Source organism: Trichomycterus rosablanca, chromosome 10, assembly GCF_030014385.1.
Source record: "Trichomycterus rosablanca isolate fTriRos1 chromosome 10, fTriRos1.hap1, whole genome shotgun sequence".
In the NCBI taxonomy this organism is placed as follows: domain Eukaryota; kingdom Metazoa; phylum Chordata; class Actinopteri; order Siluriformes; family Trichomycteridae; genus Trichomycterus; species Trichomycterus rosablanca.
This window is the reverse complement of record NC_085997.1, coordinates 1,505,001-1,525,000: the sequence shown is the minus strand read 5'-3', so window position 1 is coordinate 1,525,000 and position 20,000 is coordinate 1,505,001. Positions and strand designations below refer to the sequence as shown.

The following is a 20,000-nucleotide window of genomic DNA, read 5'->3' as shown; positions in this document are numbered from 1 at the left end:
TAAGGAAGCTTGTGCCAGGAAGGGTACCGAGTCAGGTATGCAGACCAAAATCATCCATGATGGCGACCCCCAGAAGTATGGGAGCACCTCGTTTCTGAGGATGCGTTAGCCGTTAGCATCAGCGCCGCACCGTCTGGGTCTCTGCAGATGCCGGGTTCCAGCCTCGTCTGCGCTCCTTCCTGTCAGGAGCGGTCAGCTGTGCTGAAACGTGACCTCGTCTCTCACGGCGCTCTCAATTATTGATCGCGAGCTGCCGGATGAAGGGTAGAAGTGGATTGCTTTACTCAGGAACTACGCTACACCCGTGCGAAGAAGCACCAGCGCATCATGCCTCGCTGTCAGGCATCTACATACAGAACTGAGGTGGTAGAACATGAATATATAATAATTATGGGTTAAATATTGGCAGAATTTGCATGTCTAGTGTAGACGGTTTATTTACGCACGGATAAAGAAATAAGGAGCGACTCTTCGGACTGATAGTTTCCTCACGTTGTTCCACATTAAAGCTCAGGATAATTTATTCACACTAAAAAACAAACTGCCGTAAACGTTTCGGTTCTGTAAACAACCCTGAAACAAACACGCTCGCGAACAAAACGCCATGGTGACCACAGGTTTACTCAGCGTCTCTTAAAGCTCACGCCCGCAGCACCGGGGCCGACGCGCCTCCTTCTCTTGTGCAAACAGGTCCGGGAAGCCGTCGTTCAGCTCGCCCCGGGGGTCGCATCGTAACCGCAACAGAGCCGCGTGCTAGCCTGGCCCCACGCCGCTAACGCTCGTTTCGTAATCGGCGACTGAAACCGGATTCGTTTGGAGCGACGCCCTGAGCGAAAAGTGTCCGGAGCTGCGCGTCAGGAAAGTCGAGTCTGAGCGAATAGCACGCGGGAAACGTTTACTATCGTTGTGTTTATTACCGCTGCTGTTATGTGTACAGACTTCCGCATAGAAATCACACTGATGAGCTCGGTGGGTAGCACTGTCGCCTCACAGCAAGAAGGTCCTGGGTTCGATTCCCAGGTGGATCGGGTCCTCTCTGTGTGGGTTTCCTGACGCAGCCCATTTATTTTATCCTGCATTGAGAGCGAACCGATAAGTGCATCTCCCAGAGTTAAGGCTGCCCCCCACCCGACACAGCCGATCATGACCGACCTGTAGTACCACCGAGATTCGAACCCTGGGTCTGAGAGGTACCACTGTGCCACCCAAATGCCCAGAGCAGGGACACCTGTAATTAGTAGGCTTCTGGGTAAACAGTGGTCCATCTAAGGACATCACACTCTTATTTACTCAGTCACACACACACACACACACACACACCATATATAGAAAATCTGGACTTTCTAAAAATACTCCAGCAGTAACAACAGTGCAGCATCTACCGTGTTTATTTATATTTATATATTATATATTTTTATTTATATATCTATATATTCTATTTATATTTATACTTATATACTTATATACTTATATACTTATATTTATATATTTATATATTTATATATTTATATATTTATATTTATATATTTACATTTATATATTTATATATTATATATTTATATTTATTTTTATATATTTATATTTATTATATATTTATACTTTATTTTTTAAATATTTATATTTATATATTTGTAGTTATATATTTATATTTATATATTTATTTACATTTATATTTATATATTTATTTATTTATATTTATATATTTTATTTATATTTATATTTATATATTTATATATTTTATTTATATTTATATATTTATTTATTTATATTTATATATTTTATTGATATTTATATTTATATATTTATATATTTTATTTATATTTATATATTTATATATTTATATTTATATATTTTATTTATATTTATATATTTATATATTTGTAGTTATATATTTATATATTTATATTTATATATTTATATTTATATATTTATATTTATATATTAAAATTTATATATTTATATTTGTATATTAAAATTAATATATTTATATTTGTATATTAATATTTATATATTAATACATATTATGTTTATTATATGTATTAATATCTAAATATGTATTCATATATAAATATTAATATATTTATATTATATATATATATATACTCAAATGCTCAAAAGCAACCCAGAAGATGTAGGGTTTGAACCAGCGACCTTCTGATTACTAGTCCAGCACCTTAACCTCTAAACTACTATCATTGGAAGCCGCTCTCATGTGTACAGTTTTAATTTAGTGCTATTTTCAGCCGCTCCAAGAACAACTGGTTTCTTCCCACAGTCAGGCTGCGTTCCAGTGAATGTTTCCCATAATCCCGCAGTAACGTGAACGTGGACGCCCCTCTGAGGAGCAGACTTCAAGATCCGTATCATCAAACCGACACTTCTGAGTTCATGTTCCGGGGCTGTGAGGCAGGAATTCACTTTCCTTTCGGAGGGGCGTGTCCTCGACGCCAGGCGTCTCTCGTATTCGCGCAGGCAGGCACGGCGAGCCCGACGGCCGTGTGTTTACACGTGCGGGGGGGGAGGGTAGGATTCTGGGGGGGGGGAGGGTAGGAGGCGCGGCCGCTCCTCTCACTTGTACCAGCCTGTTCAGTAATGAGGCTCTGCCGTCGGGGGGCTCATCCGTCTTCGGCCCGGGTTCCAAAGCCAAACGGCGGAAGGCGCCTGAAAAATGTGCCGCTCGCTTAAAGCAACACTAAGCTAATGCGGTCCTGAACCGAGCGAGGAACAGAGCTCGTCTTTGTTCTCACCCCGGGCGGGAAACGAAACGCTCTGAGGCCGAACGGCGGCCGTGTTCCTTACTGTAGTAAACGCGGTTCCAGGGCCGTCGCTTGTTCCTGAGGCCTGGACTCACCGTGCTGGACGGAGAGAGACGGACGAGAGAACCGTAATAAATCCTCTCTCTCGACTGTACGGGGTCAGGGTTAGCAGCTCTAGCTCTAGCTGCAGCTAGAATTGTGTTTGAATCGAGTGTAAACAAACAAGCTGCTCTGAGACGAGCTGTAGCTGGTGGTTTATCGTTTAGCAAGCACACTATGATCTGCTTTTTGCGCCCTGGTGGTCTGTTGACGCGTGCAGTACTGACCGCTTCCTTTCACCCGTAGCAGGCGGGTTCATATCATACGGAGATCCGCATCGTGCACGGAGAGTCGGTCTGCTGCTACTCATAAGGCTTAGACAGCGATCACGCCAGCTAACGTCTGTCTCCGTGTAATGAAAACGCTTAAACTGTCCCTGACGCCCCAGTTTACGAATAAACTACACTCGTTATTCAGTCAGATCATCACTTCAGCCTCAGTAGGAGCGTTTTAAGGCATCTAAGGATTTGGACACGCCCTCTTCCCTGGTGTGTAGGACGATGTAAAACACGTCTGTGTGTCTCTGAACAGAACGTGAGGGTTAAATCCGTTTTCCTCTCTCACATTTTGAAGCTCCACCCGGCTGAGTGAGGTTTTGGCATCCAGCAGGATGTGATGTTGAAATACGGCTGCGTGACTGTGAATAGTAAACGCAGATCCACTCGCTCCTCCACTCGCTCCTCCACTCGCTCCTCCACTCGTTCCTCCACTCGCTCCTCCACTCGTTCCTCCACTCGCTCCTCCACTCGCTCCTCCACTCGCTCCTCCACTCGCTCCTCCACTCGCTCCTCCACTCGTTACTCCACTCGCTCCTCCACTCGCTCCTCCACTCGCTCCTCCACTCGCTCCTCCACTCGTTCCTCCACTCGCTCCTCCACTCGCTCCTCCACTCGCTCCTCCACTCGCTCCTCCACTCGCTCCTCCACTCGCTCCTCCACTCGTTTCTCCACTCGCTCCTCCACTCGCTCCTCCACTCGCTCCTCCACTCGCTCCTCCACTCGTTCCTCCACTCGCTCCTCCACTCGCTCCTCCACTCGCTCCTCCACTCGCTCCTCCACTCGCTCCTCCACTCGCTCCTCCACTCGTTCCTCCACTCGCTCCTCCACTCGCTCCTCCACTCGCTCCTCCACTCGCTCCTCCACTCGTTTCTCCACTCGCTCCTCCACTCGCTCCTCCACTCGCTCCTCCACTCGCTCCTCCACTCGTTCCTCCACTCGCTCCTCCACTCGCTCCTCCACTCGCTCCTCCACTCGCTCCTCCACTCGTTTCTCCACTCGCTCCTCCACTCGCTCCTCCACTCGCTCCTCCACTCGTTTCTCCACTCGCTCCTCCACTCGCTCCTCCACTCGCTCCTCCACTCGTTTCTCCACTCGCTCCTCCACTCGCTCCTCCACTCGCTCCTCCACTCGCTCCTCCACTCGCTCCTCCAGATGCTGCAGTTATAACACAAACATGAAGCATTTTTCTCTTCCTCCATCTATGTTTAACGTTATCGAAGCTGAACTATATTTTTAGTTGGTAGGAGGTGGAAATTACAAATAAAATAATTCATAACAACAGTAAAATGCAGCACAACAGACTAGTTGTCCACTATATAGAATATTTACCAAGCAGCCAGTTTATTATGCACTTAAATGCATTTTCATCCTAATTTAGTCATATCCAATTACCCAGTTGTATCTCACCTCTCCTATCTACAACAGCAGCAGCAATAATAATAATAATAATAATAATATTAATAATAATAATATTAATAATAATAATATTAATAATGCTAATAATGATAATGATAATAATAACATTAATAATAATAAAAATGATAATAATAATAATAATAATCATGATAATAATAATATTAATAATAATAATAATGATTATGATAATATTAATAATAATAATAATAATGATAATAATAATATTAATAATAATATTAATAATAACGATAATGATAATAATAATGATAATAATATAATAATAATGATAATGATAATAATAAAATTTATAATGATAATAATAATAATAATATTAATAATAATAATAATAATGATAATAATATTAATAATAATAATATTAATAATAACGATAATGGTAATAATAGTGATAATAATAATAATGATAATGATAATGATAATATTAATAATAATAATAATGATAATGATAATAATAATATTAATAATAATAATAATAATAATGATAATAATAATAATAGTAAAATAATAATGATAATAATGATAATAATAAAATTAATAATGATAATAATAATAATAATATTAATAATAGTAAAATAATAATGATAATAATAAAATTAATAATGATAATAATAATAATAATAATCATGATAATAATAATATTAATAATAATAATAATAATAATGATAATAATAATAATAATAGTAAAATAATAATGATAATAATGATAATAATGATAATAATAAAATTAATAATGATAATAATAATAATATTAATAATAATTATAATAATAAGTCATAACAATAGTAATAAAACCACTACAACAGCAACAGTAGCAGCAATAACGATAATAATAATAATAATAATAATAATAATAATAAAACCACTACAACGACAACTGCAACAATAATAATTATGATAATAATAAATATAATTATTAATATAATAAATTATAATAAGAATCAAACTACGACAACAACAATAAAAAGAATCATTATTATTAGTTTAATGCCTTCTATATACGATTGCAGCTATAAAGTCCCTATAAATAATTCTGTGTTCTGGTCGGGCTCCGTGCCTCTGTACCTCACACCAGGATGGCATCGTCAGGCATTCGTACCTGCTGTGCCAGCACACTCACCGCCGGGGTCACGCGGTCTCCAGCATTTCTATATTTCCTCACAACTCTCCAGTCGTGCTGCTGCTGAATAAACACATTCCTGCGAGCTTCAAACCCCCCTCGCTCTGAACTCATGTAAATATTCCTCCAGCGTTTATTTCCTCCGCTCTCTCAGCGCCGCTGATTATTTTTGGAACAGGCATCATCACACGAGCGCGTACGCCCGTAACAGACGGCCCCAGACGAGCCTGCGAGGCCTGTTGGTTTACATTTCACTCTTATCTACCCGCCGTAATAATCACCACCCACACTTTGATCCCTGGGAGGAAGTGAAGCCTGAACTAGTCTGTAAACGGAGTGACGGCCATTAATGCTGTCTGGGGGGAGGGGAGGGCCTGTATTATGAGACGGGTGTAATGTGGTGGCTGTTAAATAAATGCAGGAGCGTTTTGACCCACGTTTTGGCCGGCAGAGGGGGCACGGAGGCACCCGTGATTGATGGTTTAGCCTCTCTTAATGTATGATCATCTGCGCCTCATGAGCGCTAATTCGCTCCAGGTGGAAGTTCCTCTATACATCACGGTTTCTTCCCGTCAGGGCAGAAATTTCGACAAATCTGCTAAGAGTTTTAGATCTTCAGAAGATCGAGTTATTTTCACAGATGATTCACGAGGCCCGGAGCCGCTCTGCTCTCTCCAGACGTTTCATTTCTTTCCAAAACACGTTCACTGGAACTGTTTATTCCAGAGCTGTTTACGTCGGGAGATGGAACAGGCGTGTGGTGTTGGAGGAGACCGGACTGAGACGTGCTGGTGAGAAGAGTGGAGTCAGCAGATCCCAGCGCAGTAATAAAACGGAATGGATTTAATTAATGAAACGCTCCGAGCTGCTTCAGCTTAAGTACCGAGAAGCTTCGTTTATCTCAGGAGGGACGTTTTAGCTTCTCTTCTTACCTGATTGTTGCTTAAAAAGCCTGAATCTAAACAGAGCTGCTTTTATTTTAAACTGTAGTTAAAGGAGACATGAAGAGGAGAGACACGAACGCTAAGGAATCGTTTTTATGTCGTGGTGCTGCAATTTTGAGTGTCGCTAACTCAAGCGCTCAAAATACAACTCGTCCCTAATGACTCCCGACTCGACTCAACAATATGCCTATTTTCACTATCATCCAGACAGGGTGTGTGAAAGTTACAGAATTTAATGTGTGTGTGTGTGTGTGTGTGTGTGTATACACTTTTTCGCTGATTTGGGACACAGCCACTTTACTGGTAATACATCACAACAGTTGGCTATCGTGTGCGTGATATTGGGAAGAGGCATCAAGTGTAATCAAAGCAGCATAGCTGTTGTGTATCTTAAATTGACTTGACTCGGTCTCTACCTTAAGGACTCAGGACTTGGCTCTGCCACTAGCCTAAAGACTCATGACAAAGACTCGTGACTTGACTTGGACTCTAGCCTAAAGACTCGTGACTTGACTTGGACTCTATCTTAAAGGCTTGTGACCTGACTCGGTGTGTAACCTAAAGACTCGTGAGTTGACTCGTTCTCTTGCCTAAAGACTCGTGACTTGACTCGGACTCTAGTATAAAGACTCGTGACTTGACTTGGACTGTAACCTAAAGACTCGTGACTTGACTTGGTCTGTTGCCTAAAGACTCGTGACTTGACTCGGTGTGTAGCCTAAAGACTCGTGACTTGACTCGGTGTGTAGCCTAAAGACTCGTGACTTGACTTGGTCTGTTGCCTAAAGACTCGTGACTTGACTCGGTGTGTAACCTAAAGACTCGTGACTTGACTTGGTCTGTTGCCTAAAGACTCGTGACTTGACTCGGTGTGTAACCTAAAGACTCGTGACTTGACTCGGTGTGTAACCTAAAGACTCGTGACTTGACTCGGTGTGTAACCTAAAGACTCGTGACTTGACTCGGTGTGTAACCTAAAGACTCGTGACTTGACTCGGTGTGTAGCCTAAAGACTCGTGACTTGACTCGGTGTGTAGCCTAAAGACTCGTGACTTGACTCGGTGTGTAACCTAAAGACTCGTGACTTGACTCGGTGTGTAGCCTAAAGACTCGTGACTTGACTCGGTGTGTAGCCTAAAGACTCGTGACTTGACTCGGTGTGTAACCTAAAGACTCGTGACTTGACTCGGTGTGTAACCTAAAGACTCGTGACTTGACTCGGTGTGTAACCTAAAGACTTGTGACTTGACTCGGTGTGTAACCTAAAGACTCGTGACTTGAATCGGTGTGTAACCTAAAGACTTGTGACTTGACTTGGTGTGTAACCTAAAGACTCGTGACTTGAATCGGTGTGTAACCTAAAGACTCGTGACTTGACTCGGTGTGTAGCCTAAAGACTCGTGACTTGACTCGGTGTGTAACCTAAAGACTCGTGACTTGAATCGGTGTGTAACCTAAAGACTCGTGACTTGAATCGGTGTGTAACCTAAAGACTCGTGACTTGAATCGGTGTGTAACCTAAAGACTCGTGACTTGACTCGGTGTGTAGCCTAAAGACTCGTGACTTGAATCGGTGTGTAACCTAAAGACTCGTGACTTGACTCGGTGTGTAGCCTAAAGACTCGTGACTTGACTCAGTGTGTAACCTAAAGACTCGTGACTTGACTTATGATTATATGGTTTATCTGCTTTGTGAATGATCACGTCCTTTAATTGCATTAATTGTTTCGTTGAAAGACGTCGTGTCTGAACCGAACGTCACAGGAACGCCGCGCCGGCTCTTCCTCACGTCTCCCGCCGCCGTAGCGCTTTAATGGCGCCGGTAGCTTCAGATGTGTATAAATTGGTGTTTCCACATTACCAGGCGAGCGGAGCGCGGCCCGTCGGGAGCGGCGTGGCTCCAGAGGTCGCACCAGAGAGTGTTTAATTGGATTTTTTCTTCTGTGTCTCGTTTTCTTCTGTTCTGCTCGTCTGATCCAGTCAGTCAGGCTGAAGTTCACTCGTCTGTTTGAGGCCGAGAGGTTTTATTTTAAACAGGGCGAGAGGCGTCTGGTGTCATTCTGTCGGCATTCTAATATTGTGTTTAGACATGGACGACTCTTACTAAAGAACGTTCCCCTGATCGAGTATTCTATTTAACACAATTGTAATTTACTCCTGGACAACACGCTGGCTCGGGGGGTAGAACTGGTGACTTGACTCGGACTCTATCCCAAAGACTCGTGACTTGACTCGGACTCTATCCCAAAGACTCGTGACTTGACTCGGACTCTATCCTAAAGACTCCTAAATGAACTCGGTCTCTAGACTCGTGACTTGATTTAGACTTTATCCTAAAGACTCGTGACTTGACTCGGACTCTATCCCAAAGACTTATGACTTGACTCGGACTCTATCCTAAAGACTTATGACTTGACTCGGACTCTATCCTAAAGACTCGTGACTTGACTCGGACTCTATCCCAAAGACTTATGACTTGACTCGGACTCTATCCTAAAGACTTATGACTTGACTCGGACTCTATCCTAAAGACTCGTGACTTGACTCGGACTCTATCCCAAAGACTTATGACTTGACTCGGACTCTAGACTTAAGACTCGTGACTTGACTCAGTGTGTAACCTAAAGACTTATGACCTGACTTGGACTCTAGACTAAAGACTCGTGACTTGACTCAGTCTCTAGCCTAAAGACTCCTAAATGAACTCGGTCTCTAGTCTAAAGACTCATGACTTGACTCAGTCTCTAGCCTAAAGACTCCTAAATGAACTCGGTCTCTAGTCTAAAGACTCGTGACTTGACTCGGACTCTAGCCTAAAGGGTTGTGACATCACTTAGTGCTTTCTAAAGATTCGTGACTTGATTTGGTCTCCAGCCTAAAGACACGTGACTAGCACTGTCATCTTACAGCAAGAAGGTCCTGGGTTCGATTCCCAGGTGGAGCGGTCCATGTGGGTTTCCTCCTTCCTCCATATGGCCCATAACCCTCAGTTGCTTAGACTGAATACTGTCACTTCATTTACGCCGCTGTTTAAGCTCGTCTCGTTTACGGGTCGTTATCTTTCAGTGGAGTTAGAAGGACGTGGTTCGTTATGACATTTATTCGCCGCTCGTCTCGTCTCTCTGTGCTCATCATTTATCTGCTTTCTGCTGCGCACGGTCGCTGACCCTCATCACGAATCATTAACCTGAGTGGCGGGATCCATCCGGTCTCATGAGCAGGGTCCGACACAGCATCCAGACAGCTTAGAAAACACAGACTGTGCTTCGTCTGGTAAAAATGTACTCACTAAAGGTACAAAAGGTACAAACGCTGTAACTACAGGTACAAACGCTGTAACTACAGGTACAAACGCTGTAACTAAAGCTTTCTTTGATGCTCCACGTGAAGGTTCTTAGCAGAACTTCAGTTCTGAGAACGCTGATCAGGTCCAGACAGAGTCGGGGTGAAGATACTGGAGTATGACTTTAAATGTGGACTGAACATTAGTTGCACTTTAACCTATTTATCCTTGCACACACACACACACACTGCTGCGACTGTGTTGGCTGAGGTCACCATTGAAGAACAGCGTGAAAGGGGGGTAACAAAGCACGTAGAGAAACAGATGGACTACAGTCAGTAATTGTAGAACTACAAAGTGCTCCTATATGGTAAGTGGAGCTGATAACGTGGAGGTGGTTTTAATGTTATGGCTGACCGGTGTATACCGCGTCCCTAAACCACCGCGGCGGGCAGGAGCGACAGATCGGGAGCGTCTGAGGTGCGAGGCGAGTCTGCGGGTTCGTATTCGTGGAGATAAAAACATAATTTTAGTCGCAGTACGTCTGAGCTTCATTCAGAGTCCAGGATAAAAATAACGAAGCAAACACGGGGCAGCGGGCACGTCCTGACCCGTCCACCACATCTGGGTTAAAGGGGGGCGCTTGTGTAAACGTTTTATTTATTTATTGACTTATTTTGGCTGAACCGTCGCTTTAATCAGTGCTGGAATAATCAGCTTTATTCAGCGGTGTGGAAATCCCCGGTACTCCTGAATACAGCGGCTCTGAGAGGCCACACGGGGTCAACGGGATAGATTTGACTTTTCTCTTCACACACACACACACACACACACACACACACACACACACACACACACACACACACACACGTATGGCTTAACAATAACTCACACTCATGCAGCTTGTTTCTCCACCACACAGAGCAGGTATTATTTAGGTGGTGGATCATTCTCGGCACTGCAGTGACACTGACATGGTGCTGGTGTGTTAGTGTGTGTTGTGCTGGTATGAGTGGATTTTTAAACACCGTGTCCACTCACTGCCCACTCTATTAGACGCTCCTACCTAGTCGGTCCACCTTGTAGATGTAAAGTCAGAGACGATCGCTCATCTATTGCTGCTGTTTGAGTCGCTCGTCTTCTAGACCTTCATCAGCGGGCACAGGACGCTGCCCACAGGGCGCTGTCGGGTGGATATTTTTGGTTGGTGGACTATTCTCAGTCCAGCAGTGACAGTGAGGTGTTTAAATACTCCACTCATACCAGCACAACACACACTAACACACCACCACCATGTCAGTGTCACTGCAGTGCTGAGAATCATCCACCTCCTGTGGGGGTCCTGACCACTGAAGAACAGCATGAAACAGATGGACTACAGTCAGTAATTGTAGAACTACAAAGCGCTTCTATATGGTAAGTGCGTACGGGGGGCGCGCGAGGCTGTCAGCTCCCTCCGCACACGGCACATCGTCTGCTTGACGTTAACATCTCATTTCATCATCCCCGCCACCACGTGTTAGTCTTCACACGAGCGCCGCGGGGACACGGCCGCGCATCTAGCGTCCTCACACACACACACACACACACACACACTGTGCAGCGTAAAAAAAATAGTCCCTCAATGATTATCTGATGAAACGGCGGCGGCGTGCGTGTGCGTACGCGCGTGTGTGTGTGTGTGTGTTATAATGGGGATCACATTCTCATTCTTTTATTCGTCCCGTCTCTCTCCGCTCCGGTGATCTGAGAGGCGGATTTAGCAGCGCTAAGACAATCGAGAGGAGTGTGTGTGTGTGTGTGTGTGTGTGTGTGTGTGTGTGTGTGTGTGTGTGTGCGCGCGCGCTCAGTGATTGGACTGCAGAGGCTCAAGCCCAGCCAGTCAGGGAAGTCCTGCAGCCGTTAGTGACGGGCAGATTTTCCTCCTCCAGCACTAACACACACACACACACACACACACACACACACACACACACTCTCACCCGGAGCCGAGCGGCACGGCGGGAATGATAATCAGCCCGGCGTCTGGAGCGCCGGAGCAGCACAGTACACAACGTACATCTCGTAAAGGGAGCACACACACACACACACACACACACACACACACACACACGGCGGAGGACGCCCCCGAGAAGAGGGCGTGTCTAAATTCCGAGATACGTTAAAGTGCTCCTACTGAGACGCCTTAATTCCGAGCGGTGATGATAACACGACGTTCCTCCCAAAAAAACGACAAATATAACGCGGAGCAACCAACAGAGTTCCTTTCACATGTGAATACACTCTCATAGTAGTAGTCGAGTAGATCCTCCCACGCTGGGTAGCCACGGGTCCCGGGCACGCGCCAGCTACTTAGCACTACTTAGGCGCAGTCTCACGTCTAAGTAGTGCGTCTAAATAATCTGCCTCACGAGCTCCAGGTCTAGCGAGGCAGCAAGGCAGCGAGGCAGCCCACTAGGTGTTCGGACAGTCGTAGTCCGATGGGTCCGGACAGAATTATCAGGGTTGTGTATCAGGTGCTGTACTGCATACTAAGGTTTAGTTCAGTGTTGCATCTTGTGACATCGCAACCTGTGTTTGGTTCGTTTAGACGTCTAGACGTCGGTCTTGCGTTCATACCTGAAACGGATCGCACCACTGTCGTCCACCGTTGGACCCCTGAGCAAGGCCCTTAACCTCTTAATTGTACGTTATTCATTTTGGCAAATGCAAACACTAAATGCAAACGCGACGCTCTCTACCGGGAAGTCTGAGATCTGGTCAACAAGCCAGCAATCTGAGCACAGGAAGCAAATCCACCCTTAAATGGTTTAAAAGATAAGACAGTCTGATGGGAAGGGGGGTTTGGCTGGGGCCCTACGATGGATTGGCACTCTGGCTGTGGTGTATTCCTGACCCACCGCAACCCTGACCAGGATGCAGCGGTCGATGGGAACGAGATGAAGCGACTTAAAGCCCTACTGCAAAGAAAAACAACCAATAAAAAACACTTTGTGCTGGACTTTCTGTAAAGCAGAAACAGATAACAGAAGATGCGGTTGTCATGGCAACAGCATCACTCCATCCATAAGCCCCTGACCTCTCTGGATTTTCTTCTTTTTTTTTTTTTATGTCGTTGTTGTTGTTGTTCTCCAGACCGGACCGAGCGGTCAGCGTTCGCGTCCACGCATTCTAAGACGTGTTCACACGGCGGCGCAGCGGTTTTTGGTAAAACGGACGCGTTCTCTGTGTGAGGATGAAAGATGCTTCACATGAGGCGCGTCACAGATTCACCAGATACGGTCCGGAGTACCGGAGTACCGGAGTACAAGGTTTTAGTCCCGAGCTGGACGATGGAGAGACGCTCGGGAGGTTTCAGAAGTGACCCTTCCGCTTCATCAGACCAGTCAGACCAGTTTAAGCTGCTGGATCTGTACAGGAATATAAAGGACACGCGGTTCCAGTAATAATCCAACAGACAAAAGATGCGTGTTTACGTTCACCAAAGTAAATAACCTGCACTCATGGTATCAGCGGTGAGCGGTAATAGTGCTGCTACTCTTGTACCATAAATGACACCCATTACACCAGCGTCTGGGCCCCTGAGCAAGGCCCTTAACCCCCCTTAATTACCTGGAAACACCAAGAACCTTGACGGTGTTACTACTGATCAGGGAGCGTTCAGCACAACCGAATTCTACACAATCCAAGTAATTTAGGGGGGTTAAGGGCCTCGCTCAAGGGCCCAACAGTGGCTACCTGGCATATGTGGACTTTAAACCATCGACTCTTCAATTACTAGTCTAGTACTTAAACCACGGATGGCTGTTGTGTAGCTCGGCGGTTCTGGAAGGTACCGAACTATCCATCAGAAGGTTGCTGGTTCAAGCCCCACCACACTGCCAGGCTACTGCTGTGGGGCCCTTAAGAAAGGTAGACAGATAGATAGACAGACAGATAGATTATAGGCAGACAGACAGATAGACAGACAGATAGATAGACAGACAGATAGATTATAGGCAGACAGATAGACAGAGAGATAGATTATAGACAGACAGATAGATTATAGATAGACAGACAGATAGATTATAGACAGACAGATAGATAGATTATAGGCAGACAGATAGACAGACAGATAGATAGACAGACAGATAGACAGAGAGATAGATTATAGACAGACAGATAGATTATAGACAGACAGATAGATTATAGACAGACAGATAGACAGACAGATAGATTATAGACAGACAGATAGATTATAGACAGACAGATAGACAGACAGATAGATTATAGACAGACAGATAGATTATAGACAGACAGATAGATTATAGACAGACAGATAGACAGACAGATAGATTATAGACAGACAGATAGATTATAGACAGACAGATAGATAGACAGATAGATAGACAGACAGATAGATTATAGATAGACAGACAGATAGATAGACAGACAGATAGATAGACAGACAGATAGATTATAGATAGACAGACAGATAGATAGACAGACAGATAGATTATAGACAGACAGATAGATTATAGATAGACAGACAGATAGATTATAGGCAGACAGATAGACAGACAGATAGATAGACAGACAGATAGACAGAGAGATAGATTATAGACAGACAGATAGATTATAGACAGACAGATAGATTATAGACAGACAGATAGACAGACAGATAGATTATAGACAGACAGATAGATTATAGACAGACAGATAGATAGACAGATAGATAGACAGACAGATAGATTATAGATAGACAGACAGATAGATAGACAGACAGATAGATAGACAGACAGATAGATTATAGATAGACAGACAGATAGATAGACAGACAGATAGATTATAGATAGACAGATAGATAGACAGACAGATAGATAGACAGACAGATAGATTATAGGCAGACAGATAGATAGACAGACAGATAGATAGATAGATAGATAGACAGACAGATAGATTAGAGACAGATAGATAGATAGACAGACAGATAGACAGATAGATAGACAGACAGACAGATAGATTAGAGACAGATAGATAGATAGACAGACAGATAGACAGACAGACAGATAGATTAGAGACAGATAGATAGATAGACAGACAGATAGACAGACAGATAGACAGACAGACAGATAGATAGATAGATTAGAGACAGACAGATAGATAGACAGATAGACAGACAGACAGACAGACAGACAGAATCGTGACGTGTGTTCAGGTTTATAACGCTTTAACATTCACCGATCCGGGTTTGAACGTCCTGCGATGGATCGGCGCCCCGTCCAGGGTGTTCCTGCCTCCGCCCAGTGTTCCCAGTACTGATACTCCTGATACTCTGGAACTGCTGTCATGAAGCTTCATTGTTTCCCGTGTTTCCTTTGTTATAACGCGCTCTACAGATAAGGAACCATCACGCTGGTAAAGACGAGCGGGGATGAAACCGAGGGCCGTTAGTTGCGTAGCAACCGGATCTTACATATCGCATCGCTTCTACAACCGGTGTCGCTTCTCACAGAAATACAAGCGTTCACTCAGCGCGCGTGTGTGTGTGTGTGTGTGTGTGTGTGTGTGTGTGAGTGTGTGCGCGTGTGTGTGTGTGTGTGTGTGTGTGTGTAATTACACCGAACTGAACTCAGGAATACAGGATCTGTTCACAGTTTTGACCTCGAACTGCAGACGAGAGACTCAGAGATACACACACACACACACACACACACACACACACACACACACACACACACACACACACACATATATATTATAACTTATTTATGGATTTTCCTCCCACATCTTCTGCTGCTGGAGACCCTGATGGCGTACAGAGGTTATATTCTCATGACACGCCCTCCCACCGACCCCTTCGGTCTCACACGCAGAGAGTCACGCGCTGATCTCCACGTTCCTCCACTCCTGTTCAGGCGCCTCGGCCTACTAACCAGGGTCCTTACGCGGCCTCGAAGACCCCGCCCCCTTTTCAGTCCCGCCTTTTCCCACCCAGCAGACTTTAGTGGCCGATTTTGACTGCTGCAGGCACTAGGGGGCGCCCACCTGACTGCTAGCAGAGCTGAGATTCGTTCAGGTCGCTCCTGCTTTGTTTGTGATTGGCGGACTTGGTCGTTTTTGCTTTGCTGATCCCTGACGGCTGATCCATGACGGCTGATCCCTGATCACTGATCCTTGAGGGTTGATCACTGATGGCTGATCCCTGTCGGCTGATCACTGATCCATGACGGCTGATCCATGACGGCTGATCCCTGATCACTGATCCATGACGGCTGATCCATGACGGCTGATCCCTGATCACTGATCCTTGATGGTTGATCACTGATGGCTGATCCCTGTCGGCTGATCCCTGATGGCTGATCACTGATGGCTGATCCCTGTCGGCTGATCTGGCTGACCCCTTACGGCTGATCCCTGACGGCTGATCACTGACGGCTGATCACTGACGGCTGATCCCTGACGGCTGATCTGGCTGACCCCTTACGGCTGATCCCTAACGGCTGATCCATGACGACTGATCACTGATCCTTGATGGTTGATCACTGATGGCTTATCCCTGTTGGCTGATCCCTGATGGCTGATCACTGATGGCTGATCCCTAACGGCGGATCCATGACGGCTGATCACTGATCCTTGATGGTTGATCACTGATGGCTGATCCCTGCCGGCTGATCCCTGATGGCTGATCACTGATGGCTGATCCCTGTCGGCTGATCCATGACGGCTGATCTGGCTGACCCCTTACGGCTGATCCCTGACGGCTGATCACTGACGGCTGATCCCTGACGGCTGATCCATGATGGCTGATCCCTGACAACTGATCCCTGATGGTTGATCATTGATGGCTGATCACTGATCCCAGACGGCTGATCCCTGACGGCTGATCCCTGACCGCTGATCGTTCTGATAAGCTTTTAAAGTAAGAATTAACGCTGCACTTCGGCTTTTCACTTTCTCGCTCTCATCTCTTGGAACCGTGACCTTCGTTCCTCCCGCCGTCGTCCTCAAACAATCTAAACACCGACCACAGGCTGCCATCAAGCATGGGAGGTGATTCCAGTTTGACCCCAACTCGGATGACCACTTATTTACCGGTCCACCGGCTCTGCCGCTCTGTTCGCCGCCGTTCTCTATCGACGGGGACGCGTGTCCGCACTCGCCTCGGGTTCAGCGGCGCTTCAGGACGGTCCAAACTTAGCCTGCGTGTGAAAGCCGAGCCTGGATCAGGCCGAGCTCTTCAGTTCAGGTCAGGTTACTCTCAGCTGTCGTCCTGTTCTACTGAGGAACGCCTTACACACACAGCTGCCCAAAACCTACAGGGCACGGGGCGTTACCAACATGTGGGGTATAGATAGATTATAGATAGATGGATTATAGATAGATGGATTATAGATAGATTATAGATAGATGGATTATAGATAGATGGATTATAGATAGATTATAGATAGATGGATTATAGATAGATGGATGGATGGATAGAAAGACAGACCGGTAGATTACAGATAGACAGACACAGATAAATGGATAGATTACAGGTAGACAGTCACACAGACAGACAGATAGATAGATAATTAGATAGACAGACAGACAGATAGATTACAGATAGACAGACACAGATAAATGGATAGATTACAGGTAGACAGTCACACAGACAGACAGATAGATAGATAATTAGATAGACAGACAGACAGATATACATTCAGTCAGATAGACAGACAGATATAGACAGACATACAGACAGATAAATAAATAGACAGACAGATAGATTGATAGATTATATAGACAGATAGATAGATAGATAGATAGATAGACAGACATACAGACAGATAGACAGACAGACAGGATAGATATACAGACAGACAGATAGATATACAGAAAGACATATACAGACAGACAGATAAATCGATAGATTATAAATATAGATAGATAGACAGACAGACAGATATACAGACAGACAGACACATAGACAGATAGATAGACAGACAGATAGGTAGACGGATAGACAGACAGATAGATTGAAAGATTATATAGATAGATAGATAGATAATTAGACAGACAGACAGATATACATTCAGTCAGATAGACAGATATAGACAGACATACATACAGACAGACAGACAGACACATAGACAGACAGATAGACAGATATACACAGTTGCCCCTCCTGACCCGGGACCTGAGCGTACCGGAGCGGGGTGTGTGGGTGGGGCGGGAAACAATGCAGACCTCTGATTGGTCAAACCGAACCGATAAAAACCCCATCGTTGTTTTACTTCCTGCTTCTCCGAGATCTCAGGAGCCCAAATTGATATTTCAGTTGGCCGAGCGTTTCGGGCCCCTGCAGATCTGGAGGCTGGTTAGGGCAGAAGTGCCAGGCTGGTGCCGTCTGCCACGCCGTGGGAGAGCCGGGTCGGTGTAGCAGTGCAGAACGACGAGAGAGTTAAATAAGAGGGAAAATAAAGAGCGTCAATATTTTACTTTCATAAAGACGTGAGTGGATTTATTTTCATTCCAGAATTAAATAGAATTGAGTCATAACCATTTTCTCCCTGGTGCTTTTTCATCTGAATTATTTTATCTGCTCCACAAACACTCAGAGAAATTCCTCTATAAATGTATCAGCATCGTTCTGAGCAGGTTCAGGGTTCAGGGTTCAGGGTTCAGGGTTCAGGGTATCGTTTTATTTTAGCAACTCTGATTCTGATTCTAATTATTGATTCTGGTTCGTTTTATCGATTCTGGTTCTTCTTATCGATTCTGGTTCTTATTGATTCTGGTTCTTCTGGTTCTTATTGATTTAGGTTCTTCTGGTTCTTATTGATTTAGGTTCTTCTGATACTTTTTATCGATTCTGGTTCTTATTGATTCTGGTTCTTCTGGTTCTTATTGATTTAGGTTCTTCTGGTTCTTATTGATTTAGGTTCTTCTGATACTTTTTATCGATTCTGGTTCTTCTTATTGATTCTGGTTCTTATTGATTCTGGTTCTTATTGATTCTGGTTCTTCTGGTTCTTATTGATTCTGGTTCTTCTGGTTCTTATTGATTTAGGTTCTTCTGATACTTTTTATCGATTCTGGTTCTTCTTATTGATTCTGGTTCGTTTTATCGATTCTGGTTCTTATTGATTCTGGTTCTTATTGATTCTGGTTCTTCTGGTTCTTATTGATTCTGGTTCTTCTGATACTTTTTATCGATTCTGGTTCTTCTTACTGATTCTGATTCGTTTTATCGATTCTGGTTCTTCTTATTGATTCTGGTTCTTATTGATTCTGGTTCTTCTGGTTCTTATTGATTCTGGTTCTTCTGATACTTTTTATCGATTCTGGTTCTTCTTACTGATTCTGATTCGTTTTATCGATTCTGGTTCTTCTGGTTCTTATTGATTTAGGTTCTTCTGATACTTTTTATTGATTCTGGTTCTTCTGATTGATTCTGATTCGTTTTATCGATTCTGGTTCTTCTTATTGATTCTGGTTCTTATTGATTCTGGTTCTTCTGGTTCTTATTGATTTAGGTTCTTCTGATACTTTTTATTGATTCTGGTTCTTATTGATTTAGGTTCTTCTGATACTTTTTATTGATTCTGGTTCTTCTGATTGATTCTGATTCGTTTGATCGATTCTGGTTCTTCTTATTGATTCTGGTTCTTATTGATTCTGGTTCTTCTGGTTCTTATTGATTTAGGTTCTTCTGATACTTTTTATTGATTCTGGTTCTTCTGATTGATTCTAGTTTGTTTCATTGATTCTGATTCGTTTTATTGATTCAGATTCTTCTGATTGATTCTAGTTTGTTTCATTGATTCTGATTCGTTTTATTGATTCTGATTCTTCTGATTGATTCTAGTTTGTTTCATTGATTCTGATTCGTTTTATTGATTCTGATTCTTCTGATTGATTCTAGTTTGTTTCATTGATTCTGATTCGTTTTATTGATTCTGGTTCTCTTATTGATTCTGGATGTTATTACTGATTCTGGTTCTTATTGATTCTGATTCTTATTATTGATTCTGATTCTTCTTATTGATTCTGGATCTTATTGCTGATTGTAATTATTCTTATAGATTTTGCTTCTTTTATTGATTTAGGATCTTCTTATTGATTCTG

The 20,000-nt window shown here is 43.9% G+C and overlaps 2 protein-coding genes across 2 annotated transcripts in view; one reads left to right on the top strand and one right to left on the bottom strand.

The window, feature by feature from the left end:
• The window catches only part of jmjd1cb (jumonji domain containing 1Cb), a 112,174-nt gene that overhangs the window by 17,609 nt on the left and 74,565 nt on the right, over positions 1-20,000 (top strand). The gene's annotated exons all lie outside the window — the stretch shown is intronic.
• The window catches only part of rpl38 (ribosomal protein L38), a 302,538-nt gene that overhangs the window by 246,834 nt on the left and 35,704 nt on the right, over positions 1-20,000 (bottom strand). The gene's annotated exons all lie outside the window — the stretch shown is intronic.